The sequence below is a fragment of the Hibiscus syriacus genome, unplaced genomic scaffold (genome assembly GCF_006381635.1).
Source record: "Hibiscus syriacus cultivar Baekdansim isolate YM2019G1 unplaced genomic scaffold, ASM638163v2 tig00110223_pilon, whole genome shotgun sequence".
Lineage (NCBI taxonomy): Eukaryota > Viridiplantae > Streptophyta > Magnoliopsida > Malvales > Malvaceae > Hibiscus > Hibiscus syriacus.
In genome coordinates this window covers 1,492,086-1,508,946 of record NW_024062636.1, presented here as the reverse complement: position 1 = coordinate 1,508,946, position 16,861 = coordinate 1,492,086, and the positions used below count along the sequence as shown (strand labels likewise).

At 33.6% G+C, this 16,861-nt stretch overlaps 1 pseudogene; it reads left to right on the top strand.

Annotated features, from left to right (window-relative positions):
* Positions 1-1,045: 1,045 nt before the first annotated feature.
* Positions 1,046-16,244, top strand: LOC120114441 (annotated as a pseudogene).
* The last annotated feature ends 617 nt before the right edge of the window (positions 16,245-16,861 follow it).

The window sequence follows — 16,861 nt, the reverse complement described above, 5'->3', positions numbered from 1 at the left end:
TATCTCCCATAAAAAAGAGTTCTTTTTTTCTCATGCTAAATATAATAGGGGAAATAAATGGTAATGCCGCTTTGACCGAGATTTTTTTTAGGTTGCTTTATATTATTTATTGCATATAAAGTGATAAACTTATTTTGAAGGAAGAAGAGTGCATCAATCTGATGTTTAAAAAAGAATCAAAATGTTCGAATGACCATACCACCAAAGTACGCAGCTGCAAACAACAAATTACAGCTCTAAATCACTGCAGCAACTAAGAAAAGAAGTTTCAATCGCCAAATTGCATACAACAATTGCATCCGACACCAGCTAACTTTTATCGTCCATGCCACATCATTAAAATTCACCAATTGAACACAAGGGTCTTAAAGTGCCAAACACCGAGCTACGTGAACCAAAATAACACCCCAACCCCGAGAGAAGAATCAAGCACCAACAACCTAAATATCAACACAACGCCAATGGAACACCATTTAACTCCATCTAGCTATATGGATCCAAACCAAGATGAAAACAAACCACCACAGACCTGCTGAAACACCAACCCCAAAGCAGAAAGCAGTAAACTAGAAAATGAAACAACCAAATACCGTAAGCAGAAATAATAGGCCAAATGCTCACAAATGATCTTCACCCTTCAAATATAATGTTCACAAGCATGGACCACTCATCCCAGCTTCACTACACGAATACCATCTCGATTTAATGAATTTCTCCATAGCAAGCTCCCACGCTCCAACTAATGAGATTTTCTTATTTTTAAGAAGAAAAAAATAAAACAGGTGAGATTGCATTACATGTTTATTCTGTCATGATTCTCATACTAATTTTAAGCATAGTACTAAATTACAGTTGTAGTTGTTGTTGTGGATATTATAGATATTACAATGTAATTTATCTTTTAAAATAATTATATATTTACATTATAATATTACGGTGATCTTAAAAACTGTTAGGATGCGACGGTTGTACTGTGTCTTGGCAGCAAGAATATGATTTTAAATATTTGTTTAATACCAAAAAGCAGGAAGGAATACAAATTCCGATGGCCCCATGCAAGATCAGAAGAGCCATCGGACATGTGAAAGACCAAACCAGCATAAGCCTGACCAAAGTCGCTTCCGACCTGGAGGTGGCCATTGTCAAAGCAACAAAGCATGAAGAACACCCGGCGGAGGAAAGACACGTTTGAGAAATCCTATGTTTAACCTCCTAATCACGTGAACGCATCAGCGCCTGCTTCAAAATGCTCTCCAAACGAATCAACAAGACCCGAAACTGGACGGTGGCCCTCAAAACACTCATGCTCATCCAACGCCTCCTCTCCGAAGGAGATCCCGCCTACCAGCAAGAGATCTTCTTCTCCACGAGGCGTGGTACTCGGATCCTCAACATGTCGGATTTCCGTGACACTTCCCAATCCAATTCTTGGGATCTCTCCGCATTCGTCCGGACTTACGCACTCTACCTCGACGAGAGACTAGAATACGTATTCGAAAGCAGGCTTGGGGGGAGACGAAGCGTGTTTGGTTTGGGTATAGCGAAGACGATCATGAAAATAACGATGGAGGTGCCATTGTTGTAAGATCCGTACCAGTCGCCGAGATGAAGAACGAACATTTGTTTTCAAGGTTGCTGCATTTGCAACAGCTCCTCGACCGCTTCTTAGCCTGTCTTCCAATAGATTTGCAAATATATATAGTAGTCGTAATGTTGTTGTGTTGGAGTAGAACAGGTTCAGCAAAGTGCAACAGGGTCGTCATCGTGGCTATTCATCCAATAGTGAAAGAAAGTTTCCAGATATATTACGATATAATGGAAATATTAGGGGTTTTGATCGATCGTTTCATGGAGCTCGATATGTCTAATTCCGTTAAAATCTTTGTCGTAACTGATTTTCGTCCGGATATAAATTTTTCTTGACGGAAAAGTATGTGAATAAAATAAATGATATTTATTGAAATGTTTTGGGAGTTGCCATCAAAATTTTTGGGTTAAGTAGGTCGAATACCTAAAAATCATCTTTTAAAAGAGTTTTTAAGAAAAAACTATTTAAAAGAAAAATCGGTATGCGTGTAACCAAAAATTCATTGTTTTTAGTAATAAAAAGGGATTCGTGGTCTGTTACGTTTGAGGAAGGATTAGCACCCCCACAACGCCAAAAATTGATACCTGTTAATTATAAATTGTCTCTAATAATAGAATTTAAGAATTCAAATATAAATTTAATTTATGATCTTCTTATGCCAGATTCAATCGCATAATTCTAAAGAAAATTAAAATATTAAAATAAAATTAAAGTATATATATATATACTTAGGGTTTTATAAGTAGAGTATTTATTTATTTAGAAATATCAGAAAATGATATCTAGTTATTTTAAGACAGCTCATTTCTTTGATATTAAAAAAATAATAAGAATAAAAAATAATTTGAATAAAACTAAAACAACTATATATATATATATATTTGTTTTTATAAGTAAGATATTTATTTATTTAAAAATATCAGAATAAGACCTCTAGTTAATTTAAGACAACCTTTTCTTAATATTTAAAATTAAATAAATATTATTATTTAATTAATTTGTGAAATTAATCAAATAATATTTACAAATCTTTCATATATATATATATATATATATATATATATATATATATATATATATATATATATGACTAAAATAATAATTAAATAATAATTAAAGTACTAATTTAAACATGTTGAAAAATAAAGGACAATAAAAAAATAGAATAAAATTGCAATAAAATGATCAAAATAAAAAAGAATTAAAAGCTTATAGGATTAAAATATAAATTAAATAAAATTCGAAGACCAAATTAAAATAATCAAAAATTGCTTTTAGTGACTAAATTGCAAAGAGTACAAACTGTAGTGACTGCAGGTATAGTTTACCCATACGCGAAATTACGCATATATCCCTCATCGAAACGGCGTCGATTAGATGAGGGTATAAAAGCCCTATAACCGGCTCTAAAGGGCCAAAGCTTCTCATTTTCTTTCTTTTTTCTCTCTCTAAGAAGAGAATTTCTCTCCTATCTCTCTAAAGACATCTACCGGGGGGAGAGAGCTGGCCACTCACCGACCGTCTTGCTCCGGCGATAAGCATCGCACGGTGGCCGGAAAACTCAAAATACACCAAATCGAAGGTCGTAATTTTTAAACCCAAATCCGCCCTTCTTTTCTCCTAAAAAGCCCTAAAATTTCCTAGATCTAAGGTTTATACCTTCAGTATTTTGGTTCTCTAACGACGTTTCGAAGTCCTCCGATGATAGTAAGTCTCTTCTTCTTCTCTTGGTTGTTTTCTTTGTCGTTGGTGTTGCTTGTTGTTGGGTATTTTGCTTGCTTTCGATCCTCATTCTTGCTCTCATTTTCTTTCTTTTTGTAGGTTCTGTGGATGGCTTTTATAGCCTCGTCGATGTCCTCTTCGGACCGGTCCCAAGAGTGGATTTCGGTGAGTCACCGAACTATGTGGTGACTCACCATAGAGCTTCGACGTGGGTGGCTGTCTGGGTTTTCTGGAGGCTTCAACGGAGGCGTGGCAGCAGCTGGAACATCGACAGCGGATTGTGACAGCAAAGGCGGCGGCGCGTGGTCCCTAGGGTATCATAACCCTAGGGTTTCTTGTTTGAGAGCTCTGGACCGTTGGATATGGCTGATGGTATTGGCGGCTAGGGCTGAGATGATGGAAACCCTAGAAGGGTTCTGCTGGGCCTGGACCGGGTTGGGCCTCCAAGTCTGATATTAGGCTCCGGGATTGATGTATTTTGGGCCTGTAATATTTATTTAATAATAATATATAATAATAATAATAATAATAATAATAATAATAATAATAATAATAATAATAATAATAATAATAATAAAATCATAAATAAAAATAAATGGGTAAAAAACTAGTGTCTACAGCTGCCCTTCTTTGCTTATTCTTGTGTTAACAAGAATAGGGAAAAGACGAAAAAGACTAAGTTTTTGTCCATTTGGCTTTTCTTGATTAAGATGGAAATGTTGATGTTGTTCTATCTCCTTCTCCGATAGAATCTAGCAAAAGGTTGAATAAATTCTTCAGATTATGAACTTTTTCTTCCTCTTCAGATGAGTTCTTCAGATTATGAACTCTTGTCTGGAAATGTTCTGCTGCTCTATCTCCTTCTGCGATAAAGTCAAGCAAAATGTTGAATAAGTTCTTCCTCTTCAGATGAGTTCTTTAGATTATGAACTTCTTGCTAATATGAGTCTTTGAAATACCCTATATGGATCATTTCTGTCTAAAATGGGTTTTCAAAATGCACCAACATTCTATTTCTGGTTGAAATGGACCTTCAGCATGCCCCAACATTTTCTTCTTGTAGATGCGAGCCTTTAAAAATGCTCAAATATTCATATTGATGCGAGCCTTTGAAATGCCCCACATGGATCATTTCTGTCTAAAATGGGCCTTCAGAATGTTTCATACTTCTGCGAGCTTTCAATATGCCCCACATGGATCATTTTTAGTTAAAATGGGCTTTCAACATGCCCCTTTAGAACCATGTAATCCTTCTTGATGAATTGTTGACAATGTCACAAGAGAGCGTTACAAGTTCAATTGTCTAGACTTTCTGGCTTCTTGGACCACTTGCTTTCAAGAATGCTTCATCATTCTGGCCTTGCTTATTCTTTTTCTATAATAGAATTTTAATAGGCAACAATTTGTTTTAAGCACTTTTCTCATTTGAGACTGTCCTGTTTGAAAATGTTTTTCCTCATTTCTTTATCGAAGAATGAATTTTTTTTATAAAGTATTGCCCTTTATAGGTTTACAATAGAATCAAATGAGTTTAATGAATATCAAATAAATCAACTACACTTTTAAATCAAACAAAAATCATAGTCCTATGGCAAAATTATTGACTAATTTAAGGTGTAGGTTGATTTTGTTAAAGTAATGTCTCTCAGGTTAGTCCAGCATATATGTATCTTTGAGCTTTCTCTAACTTGAAGAAATGATTATTGTATTAATCTCATAGAGATACTTCTTGATTCCAGAATCTTAGGAATGTCTTTGGGATGTGCGATGCTTCATTAAGATCGTATCTTATGTTGTTGTTGCACCATTCGATATTCGAGCCGCCTTTTCAGATTTTCAACTCGAATCCTCCTTTGGTTTCAAGACGTTATTTAGAAATTTTACATCTTGAACCCCTCTTTTATCATTTTTCATATCATGCATTAAAGATTTTAAAAACCAATTTTTGTAAATAAAAATAAATCCTGAGAAGCGGAATGAAATCTGAAGATAGTCTCTTTTAGAAATCCATGTATAATTAGAATGGACTTTTCAGGTACGTAATGTAGACCAGGACTCATGGATCAATTCATTCTGATGCCTTCAATTTTGCCTTGCTTGAGTTGGATCTGCTTTGCTACTTGTCTTTCATCATTTCTTTTTTTGATCCCTCTAGATTGCCAATTTTTGGGTTGATTTCTATTTTCTTATATCTCCAGCATTTCTTGCGCTTCTTGTTGAATATGAATCTTTGAACTGATTGCACTTGATCAACCCTGTAGCTTGAGGCTCAATGAGTCACTCATCTTGATTCAATTTCTTTTCTTTTTTTTATTTTCTTTTTTTATTTTCTTTTTCTTTTTTCTTTTTCTTTTTTCTTTTTTCTTTTTTCTTTTTTCTTTTTTTCTTTTTTTTTCTTTTTTTTTTCTTTTTCTTCTCTTTTCTTTTTCTTTTTCTCTTTTCTTTTTCTTTTCTCTTTTTTTTTTTTCTTTTTTTTTTTTCTTTTTTTTTTTTTCTCTTTTTCTTTTTTTTTTTCTTTTTCTTTTTTTTTTTCTTTTTTCTTTTTTCTTTTTTCTTTTTCCTTTTTTCTTTTTTCTTTTTTCTTTTTCTTTTCCTGATGAATAAGTATAGGACTTCAATTGCTTTGAGAACCTCATTTTCCTATTGTATTTAAAAAAAATTCATTTATTCTTGACTGGATTGATCTTCAAGCACTTTGTATTTGACCTGTCTTGTAGTTCAAAACTCTCTTTATTACATGGAGATTTGTCTTCGTAATAAAACTTGGTTGACAATCATTATTCCTGTGAGCAGATATCTTTCACCTTACCCTCCAATGTGTAGGGTGGTTCTTGTTTAGGGTTGAATCAGAAGAAAGTCTTTTGTCATCTCATACACAGTTTTTGTAAAAAGAGGTATCCCCAGGGGGATGAATATTCAAGATTAACTTTATTTACATTAAAACAATGTAATTAATGCATAATATATTTATCTAAATCAATCTTTTTCTTCTTCTTCTTCTTCATCTTCTTGTTTCGAGTATACCACAATCACTCGAAATTATCTTCGATAAGTTGGTCCATGATGCCTCATCTCGTCTCCTCTTGCAGGAAGACTCACGGATAATTGGAAGTTTGGTTCTTTTGAGGTCTTTTGGTTTTATCAGTATGATGATTTTGTACCTGGAAGGACAAAGGTGTGACTTTTGAAGTCGTGTATATGGTGGAATGTTATAAAATAATCAACCCTACCCAAGAAGGTAAACATCTGGATTTGGTATCTCAAAAACATGTAGAGACATTACTTCATAGTCTCATATAATTGTAGTGTCAGGATTTGGTTTTTGTAAGGATCAAGTAATTGATGTTGGATGGGATATGGAAGGTATAATTTTACCACTTGCCAAAGATCTATAACTTTTGAAAAATTAAAAGAATATTTAATTTACTTGATACTTAAAAACTTCAAGATTAAAATTTGATTCCTTGCTCATAACCATAAAAGCAACACACATTTATTTATTGCAAAAAAAAGCGTGGAAAGGAACAAAAACAAGTTCAAACAAGATGTTGAAAATAGAAAGTACTACAGTGGTAGATAACAACTTCCACTTGTTTATTAGGCTTGCCCTATCATTCCTCGAATGTCCATGCTCCTGATTCAATTAAATTTTGAACCTTGCACTTTAATGCCCCACAATTCTCAGTAGTATGCCCCGTGCTTCCCTTGTGGTAGCTACATATTGCATTAACTTCATACCTTTCAGGAAATTGGGGTTCTTTTGGTTTAGACTGAACTGGAGTCACGAGATTCTATTGAACTAGTAATGGGAGCAATTCTTCATATTTCATTGGAATTTCATTGATATGAGCCTTATCTCGGATCATGCTATAAGATTTGGTCCCATGATTAGTTGAATAAGACCTCACTATATTGATCTCGGCTTCTCTCTCGATGTCAGTACTGTCGGAGCCTCTTATATTTCCATTCTTGATAGCTATTTCGATCATTTCTCTACACATGACGATGTCAGAGAAATTATTAGTCGTAGCCCCTATCATGTGATTAATATAGGGAGATTTTAAGGTATTGATGAACAAAGTAGTAAACTCCCTTTCAATCAATGGTGGATGCACTTGAGAAGAAACGTCCCTCTATCATTGTGAATATTGTCGAAAGTTCTCGTTGCACTTCATATTCATATTTTGCAACATTGTTTGATCAGGGGTCATATCAATCAAGTGCTTGTATTGACCCAAAAAGGCTTGAGCTAATTCTTTCGAAGAACGTATTTGAGTACTTTTTAGCTGATTATACCATTTGGATGCAGGTCCAGATAAATTGTCTTGAAAACAGTGGATTAACAACTTTTCATTTTCCACATATCCAGTAATGCGACGACAATAAATTGTGATATGAGATGAAGGGCATGTGGTCCCATTATACTTCTCGAAATTTGGAACCTTGAACTTTGGTGGGAGAACTATGTTGGAGACCAAACTTAGCTCTTTGGCGTCAAAACCATAAAATGACTCAGCCGTCTCTCTAGATTTTGTCACCTCTTCTATATTTTTCAATCGTTGGATGAATGTTTTTCTTCTCAATTAATTCATTTAGGTCAGGGACCTCATTATCAGTACAAAATTCATTTGGCTTCAACCCAGAAGCAGTAGGACAGTCAGTGGGGAATGAAGCTCCAGCTTGATATTGTGGATCAACAGTGAAGTGGATTGTGGGTTGGATTTCCTGATGCGCAGAAGGGTGCCCCAGAATATGAACAGATGTAACATCAAGATGATATGTGGGGTTTTCAACAAGACTTTTCCCAGTGGTCAAATGCTTCCCAAGCATTTCTTTCATCTTGTTCAGTAGATCGATCTAAGAGTTTGCGATATTAGCTTTAATTTGTACCAACTTTCTCCTCAATTCTTCTTGCATCTCTTTCTGATCTATCTCAAATTTGGCTAGCCTATCCTCATTTTCTTTAGACATTTTTCTTGTTTCGTGCAGATGCTAAGCGTTTTGGTTACAAGTAAGAACCAAGATCACTTCGGTCGAAATCCTTATTTTAATGAATGAATGTTTTAATGCATGATTTAGAAATGTATTGAGCAATAAAAATGTAAAGAAAACAAAAGAAATTAATATAAAATGTATGAACAATAAAAATGAATAAAAATGAGAAAGGAAAAATTAAAATGGTTAGTACCAATTAATGGAAAGAAAATATTCTATCTATCATGGTATATAAATCCTAACCTCATGCTTTCTAGTTCCATGTTTTGTTAGGAAAAAATTAACTTAACCGCATGATTACTAGTTCACATGTATTTTGGTCAGAAAAAAGAAAAAATCAAATAAATTAAAAGCTAGAGCTTATTTCTCCTTTGTGTACACCTACAAACAAAGTTTCAGCATTGTCTTAGATCGGAGTAAAGGTACTCGAGCTGTCTTTGTCGGAGTAAAGGTAGAGCTTTCTAGGGTTTATTATATGCACGGTATTGGTTATAGGAGTAAAGGTACTCGAGCTGTCTTTGTCGGTGCCCCCTTGGGCTTCCAAACCCTCAATCCTAGTCCATTACATACTTAAGTGGATTGAGTTCAATTCGAGATGGCACATTTCCCTATGCCTGACACGGAGAATAAATTTTCACGAAGACATAGAGCATATAAACCCTGAAAGCTACTTGCTAGGTCTGACACGGAGAATAAATTCTCACGAAGACGTCGCTTTCACTCCCACTTAAAAGGGAAAAGAGCTCGAGTATAGAGCTTATATTATGCAATGCAAGTATTGAGTGTGAGGAGAAATTTTCACACAAAAATTAATATCTAAAAAGCAATATAATTAAGATTGTAGTATGAAATATACTTTGTGAATGAAATAGTATAATGGAAGTTATATTAGAATGGAGACAAAGTAAATAATATATCAAATAGAAAATATATATATATGAATAAGAATAAGAATATATGAGATAAATTGTATATGAAAGACTATATATTTCAATGAAAATATTATAGGAGTTAATTTACGATAAGTTACTAAAATATATATGTTTATGTGATAACTTATACGAAAAATGAATTAATAGAATATAAGGAGTTATTATACAAGAACATGATATAGAACATGTCACCAAAACCTATGGGTATATGATAGATAAAACTTATGGAATAAGGGATAAGATATGTGATTTTGGGATAGAAATTATATGATTAAGAATTATATAGAAGAAAGGATTAAATGGTCATAGGAAAATGTGATAAGCTGAGTGGGATAAATACACAAGACTTTATGGACATGAAATAGCATATAAGCATAGATGATATGATGATGTATATGTATGTATATATTCGTTATGTAGAAGTGTATATGAGGTTGTTTGATATAATAGTAGAAAACATGCATTCATTGTTAGGAGTCATGGTTACGTTATATATTTTATATGCCTCACTAAGTCATCGACTTAGCGTGTGAGTGTTTCACGCGTAGGTTCCGAAAAGCAAGAAGATACATTAAGGGGAGCAAGACAGGTCAGCTCTCCTTTACAAAGTTCAGATCAGAAGAGAAATAGATGTGATTATGTATTTTGTTATGTTCAATGTAGATGGCATGTACTAATTGATATAGTTGAATATGCTCTGATAGGATTTGTAGAACCAAACGGTTTCATTTATGTAAAACAACGAATTATATTTAATGAAAGTTAAAAATTTCATGGTTTTTTTAAGAGACAAGTTTTGAAAAGTCAATGTGACACCTCAGATTCGTACTCGGTTGGATACGGGTTGGGGGTATTACATTTAATAGTATCAGAGCTAAGGTTTAGTTGATTCTAGGCTTAAACCGAAGATAAAAGAGTTTTACAAATGTGTACATTCCAACACATAATGAAAAATCTCTGATATGATAGTGTAAGAAGTATGTTGTCTTGCAAATATAATAAGAATAGTTAATATAGTAGAAATTCGATTGTGAAAAAAAGTGAGAGGTAGACCTGACGGTGATAGCCATTCACCTGCTCTGGCCAGGCAGGATGAAGAGCGGACACCTCATGAAATGCCTCATAAGATTAAAGGTTGATTTCAGAAAGTTGAAATCATATTAGAATAGTGATAAAAGATCTTCACTGTTTTGAATCGGAAAAGTGACACGGAGTAGTTTTGTTATTTAGTGGATAAGATAGAATATGGTGAACAAGTGTCACCATAAGAGCGTTAAAGATCAAAGGATGCAGTGAGAATTGGTAGAAGAGCTCAAGAATCAGTGTATCAGTGACAAGCGTATAAGATATGTATAAAGTTATAGCTTATGAGTTTGAAACGAAGGAATAATATTGTGTATAAGCAAGAGTGTGTATATAATAAGAGTTGATATTCTAGATGGAAAGAGTTAGCGTTGGATAACCGAATTATGTGATGAAAATATCTTAGAGTTATCAAGATATTGTCAGGTTAAGTGGGTTTGGATACGAGCTAAAGATTAATAAGAAGAGTTAAGAATGGGTATATCGATGATTAGTTTATAAGACAGAGAAAGTTAGAATGTTGAGTTGGGCAAAGGAAATTGCATAGTGTATAAGGAAGGATGTGAATTTGATAAGTTAAGTAAATTATTGATATGTTATTTCTGAATGGGAAAAATATATATGAATGGTTCGATAAAATTTATGTTCTGGATTGGAAGAACTGGTGTTGACTAACAGAGTTATGGGATAATAGTGTATTAAAGTTAAAGGATTAGAAGATAATGTCAGGATAAGCTAACTAAGTATGGTGTGGATTGAGATAGGATTATGTATTTTGATTATGTAAATGTAAAATAGTAAAGGAGATAAGGGAATAATACAGTATATGAATAAGAATTTGAGCTTGATAAGTGAATATATTATACTGGTTTGATTTCAACTAAAAGGATGTATGTGATTAGTTCGATTAGGGCTTATGCCCTAGGTTAAAAAGTTGTTACTAATTAGTTGTAATGGTATGTATAATAGAGTTATAAGATTTGAAGGAAAGATAAAGTTAAGTTAATCAAGTGTGATATGAATCTGGATGTGGTTGTGTATACTCATCATATGGATATGATGTAGGCAATGAGATAAGTATTTATAGGTTTGAAGGGAGCTTTAAGGAAGAAGAACAAGTACTTTAACTGATTATGAAATTATTTAAACTTGGTATCTGATTAATTAAGTGGAGGAAATACAAGTACAAGAGTTGATAAAGAAAGAGGTTCCATGAAAGAAAGTTAAATATTAAAGTTATGAAGTTGTGATAAAGAAATCAGAAATGAGTATAAAATAGTTTTGAACAGGAAGAAAAGATGTGACCTATATGATAAGAAGAATTGAAGAGTGAAGAAGGTAAGGATTCGTATGTTAGAAAGAAGTTAAAGATCGATAGAAAGTTTAAGATGATGAAAAGGGATATGTGTAGTGTGATTCGAGCAAGGATTATGCAAAGAATGAGATTTGTGTAAGTAGTGTTGACTATCAGAATTATAAAGATATGATAAAGATCGGTAATTAGAGATGAGTATAAGTGATAGAAAAAGAGTATGTGAACATGAAAGAAAAGATATGATCTGTGTATAAGGAGATTTTGATTTTTGAAGGAATAATGGAATAAAGAAATGAAAAGGGTTGAGTTTAAAGGATTAGATATGATAAAGATTATATGAAAGAAAATATTGTTTGATTTTGTAAAGTATATATTTAATCACATTTGAAGAAGATTTAAGGTTGTGCTCTGGGTCATATGGTGATGGAATAAGAATTTAGTTATTGTGGTGAGGTAACTAAAGATTAATAATGAAGCAGTTGATTCATGATTCTGAATGGGAAGGATCAAGGTTACTGGTTGTTTATATGATAAGCGACAATAAATGAATGTATAAAGGAAAAAGGTAGTTGAAGAAATAAAGGAAGGAAAGATTAAGTAAAGGAGGTAACATGAGAACATTAGAAGATATGTTCTTATTGATATGTTCAGTGAAAATTCGAGGATAAATTTTCTTAAAAGGAGGGGAGATTTGTAACAACCTAAAACAGGGCTAGTGACTAAATTGTGAATTTTGAAAGTTTTGGGTTTAATTTTGAAATAAGTTAAAAGTTCAGGGACTTTATTGGAAACATTTTATGATGGATGGTTTAGTAAAGAATGAAAGAAAGAAGGGTAAAATGGTCATTTGACAAGAAAGATTTTTATCTTTCTTTTTGTAGGCTATATAAACGTGGGAAATGAGGGAAAGTTTCCAAAGAACTCTCCATTCTTCTTCTTTCTCTTCACCGTGAGAGCCAAAGCAAAGGTAAGTTGATTTTATCTTGTTAATTCCTTGAATTTATAGGTTGAGTTTGAATAATTGGGTGTTATATAAGCTTAAGGAAAGCTTATATAAACTTAAAACAATAAGATGAGTGAATTATGATGGGATTTGTAAAATGAGTTTTAAAGATAATTTTGATATGGTTTAGATTTTAGGTTTTCGATTACAAGGTGTAGATATCTGATAATTACCTTAAAATGTATATTTATGTAGATATCGAGCACGAACAAGTTCCGGAACGATCATCAAGTTAAGATTCGATCAAAAGAAAGGAAATCATAAAAGTGGATTGGATCTTAGTGAGGCCAAGATGAGTGTATATTAGATAGCATATGATGTTTAATGAAAATAAGACTTGCGATAAGTCTATTTCCTATAGTGTTATGCATGAATTCATGAACCTGAGCATGTATTTGCTATGAGTGTCTGAGCTATATGTTATTGCATGTGTGTGACATGATTTGAATGAATGATATGAATATGTGATATACGCGTATAAGAGATTAAGTGAATGAACCTTGATGATAAACATGATAATATATATGTTTTTGTAATCCATGAAAAGTAATATGAGCTATGTGATATATGAATATGAAATCATATGAGAAGTGACATATATTACATGAATAAGAAATTAAGTGTTTACATATGTGATATGTGATTTATATGGAAGTGAACTATGTGATATGAGATATATGAAAGAGAAAGTACATATGATAGGTGAATCATATGAAATGTTCTACATGTAAGTGATCAACGTGTATATATGAAATATGTGAAATGATATAAATCATAATGCCCATGTTCTATGAAATGAGAGCTAGAGGTATAGTTGACATGCCAAGAGTCGAGGGATTTTCAGTGATCCTTCGGGACATAGTGGTCCTTCGGGATAAATATTCAGTGCCCCTAGTGGGAATTATTTGAGCTGTGGTGACAGCATTAGTGCACAACCTCAATAGACTCACATATCTTTAGTTCTCCAAAGTGTACATGGGCCAGTAAAGATATAATATAAATAAGAAGTAATATGATTGTTATATAATTGTGTAATTGGAAGTGAGTGTATTGGTTGAATGTATTGCATATGTTACATGGTTTAATGCTATAATTATGATTGTTTGATATGTTGGATATAAGGAAATAAAATGAGTTATATGATAAGTTATGAGTAATTACTTGAGAAATGTTGTGAACTCCATAAGTATAAGTATATGTAATTGGGGAGTGAATTATAGGATTATATGAATAGAATAATTAAGATTGTAGTGTGAAATATACTTTGTGAATGAAATAGTATAAGGAAGTTATATTAGATAGAGACAAAGTAAATAATATGTCAAATAGAAAATATATATAGGAATAAGAATAATAATATAGATAAATTGTATAGGAAAGACTATATATTTCAATGAAAATATCATAGGAGTTAATTTACGATAAGTTACTAAAATATATATGTTTATGTGATAACTTATACGAAAAATGAATTAATAGAATATAACGAGTTGTTATACAAGAACATGATATAGAACATGTCACCAAAACCTATAGGTATATGATTGATAGAACTTATGAAATAAGGCATAAGATACGTGATTTTGGGATAGAAATTATATGATTAAGAATTATATAGAAGAAAGGATTAAATGATCATAGGAAAATGTGATAAGCTGAGTGGAAATACACAGGACTTTATAGACATAAAATAGTATATAAGCATAGATGATATGATGATGTATATGTATGTATATATGCGTTATGTGGAAATATATATGAGGTTGTTTGATATGATAGTAGAAAACCTGCATTCATTGTTAGGAGTCATGGTTACGTTATATATTTTATATGCCTCACTAAGTCATCGACTTAGCGTGTGAATGTTTCACACGTAGGTTCCGGAAAGCGAGAAAAGACGTTAAGAGGAGCAAGACAGGTCAGCTATTTTTTACAAAGTTCAGATTAGAAAAGAAATAGATGTGATTATGTATTTTGTTATATTGAATGTAGTTGGCATGTACTAATTGATATAGTTGAATATGCTCTGATAGGATTTGTAGAACCAAACGGTTTCTTTTATGTAAAACAACGAATTTAATTTAACGAAAGTTAAAAATTTCATGGTTTTTTTAAGAGACAAGTTTTGAAAAGTCAATGTGACACATCGGATTCTTATTCGGGTCGGATACGGGTTGGGGGTGTTACATCGGTGGATGGCTTTTATAGCCTCGTCGATGTCCTCTTCGGTCCGGTCCCAAGAGTGGATTTCGGTGAGTCACCGAACTATGTGGTGAATCACCATAGAGCTTCGACGTGGGTGGCTGTCTAGGTTTTTTGGAGGCTTCGACGGAGGCGTAGCAGCAGTTGGAACGTCGGCAGCGGATGGTGACAGCAGAGGCGACGCTGCGTGGTCCTTAGGGTATCATAATCTTAGGGTTTCTTGTTGGAGAGCTCTGGACCGTTGGATCTTGCCAGATCCAACAACTGATGGTGTTGGCGACTAGGGCTGAGATGATGAAAACCCTAGAAGGGTTCTGCTGGGCCTGTACCGGGTTGGGCCTCCAAGTCTGATATTGGGCTTCGGGATTGATGTATTTTGGGCATGTAATATTTATTTAATAATAATAATATATAATAATAATAATAATAATAATAATAATAATAATAATAATAATAATAATAATATAATAATAATAAAATCATAAATAAAAATAAATGGGCAAAAAACTAGTGTGTACAATCTATAATATTTTCTGCCGTGAAAGAAGACAGTTCGACGAGCTTGAAAATTTTTATTCATAGTGCAGGAGCGTCGGCATTGCTCGATCCTCTGATTATCCCGAAATCGATAAAATCACCCAGAAAAAACTCGAGATTATCGACGAATTTATTCGCGACAAATATGCGTTGGAACAGGCTAAGGGATTCAGGGATGATTTCGGATCAGTTAAAGAAACAGAAGCGAGTGAAGAAGAAGAGGATATTAACGCCATAAAAGCGTCACCAGAACCAGAGCCTGAGAAATTAGATAATTCCAAAGATTTAGTTGTTGTGGAAACGAAGGGTGATTTGATGAACCTCGAGGACGACGCAATCTCGAGTCAAGATTACGGAGACAAATTGGCGTTGGCTTTGTTTGACGGTTCCATACTGGCCGCCGCCTCCGCCGCTCCGGCATCGGTTTCGGGATGGGAAGCTTTCAAGGATGATTCCGATTGGGAATCAGCTTTGGTTCAATCAGCAAGCTACATGAAGAAACAAAGAGCAACAGTCGGTGGTGGATTCAACCTATTGTTGCTGGACTGTATGTACCAACAAGGAAACACCATGGTGGCCATGGATTCATCCGTTGCATTTGGTTCCGTCGGAAGACCGGCGATACTAGCCTTACCGGCACCGCCGTCATCCAATCACAAAGGAATCAACGTTGTTGACCCGTTCGCTGCGTCGCTTGCGGTGGAGCCACTATCGTACGTACAAATGTCAGATATGGAGAAGCAGTGGCTTTTGGCGGTGGAGCAGTCTGTGTGGGAGCAATACAGGAGGGAAGGAATGCCGAAAGTACACAATTACCCTTACAGCCCAGTGTACTCTCCTTGGCATGGCCATGGAAGCTTTGGTTAAATCTGTCCATTTAGATTAGTTATTATAGTGGTAAAATTAAGAGTAAAGTATAGTAATGGTCACTGAACTTTTCTAAAGTTTTCATTTAAGTTTCCTAATTTTTAAAACTTGTAATATAGTCCTTCAACATTTAGTTCGTTTGTAATATGGTCCCGACGTAACGGCCGTTATCGAATTTCCTTTTTCGTTTATCACTTCTCATTTCCAGCGTAATTTTTCAGTCGGTGATGTATTGGAAATTCTAATCTAACTTTGAATTATATGAAGGTGTTGACTTCAATAAGGTCCATTGAGAGAAGACTCGACCAAGGAACTATCGGGACCATCAACGATTCAAGGTGTAATGTTAGATACAGGTCATCTCAGGTGAAACATAGATGTTCGATGAAATGCTTGTGAGAAAAAAATGGGTTAGAAATGCAGAGTTGACAAATACTACTAAGATGAACTAAGTATCATTATTGAAAGTCACCAACAAAGCTGGAATTATTTTTTATAAATTTCATATAATAATTGCTTCGTTTAATCCTTGTGGTTAAAGGTTTTCCAACAGATGATCAAATATAATGAAATTTCAAACAACTCATTCACCTCTTAGTCTTTTTCGTAACTCGAAA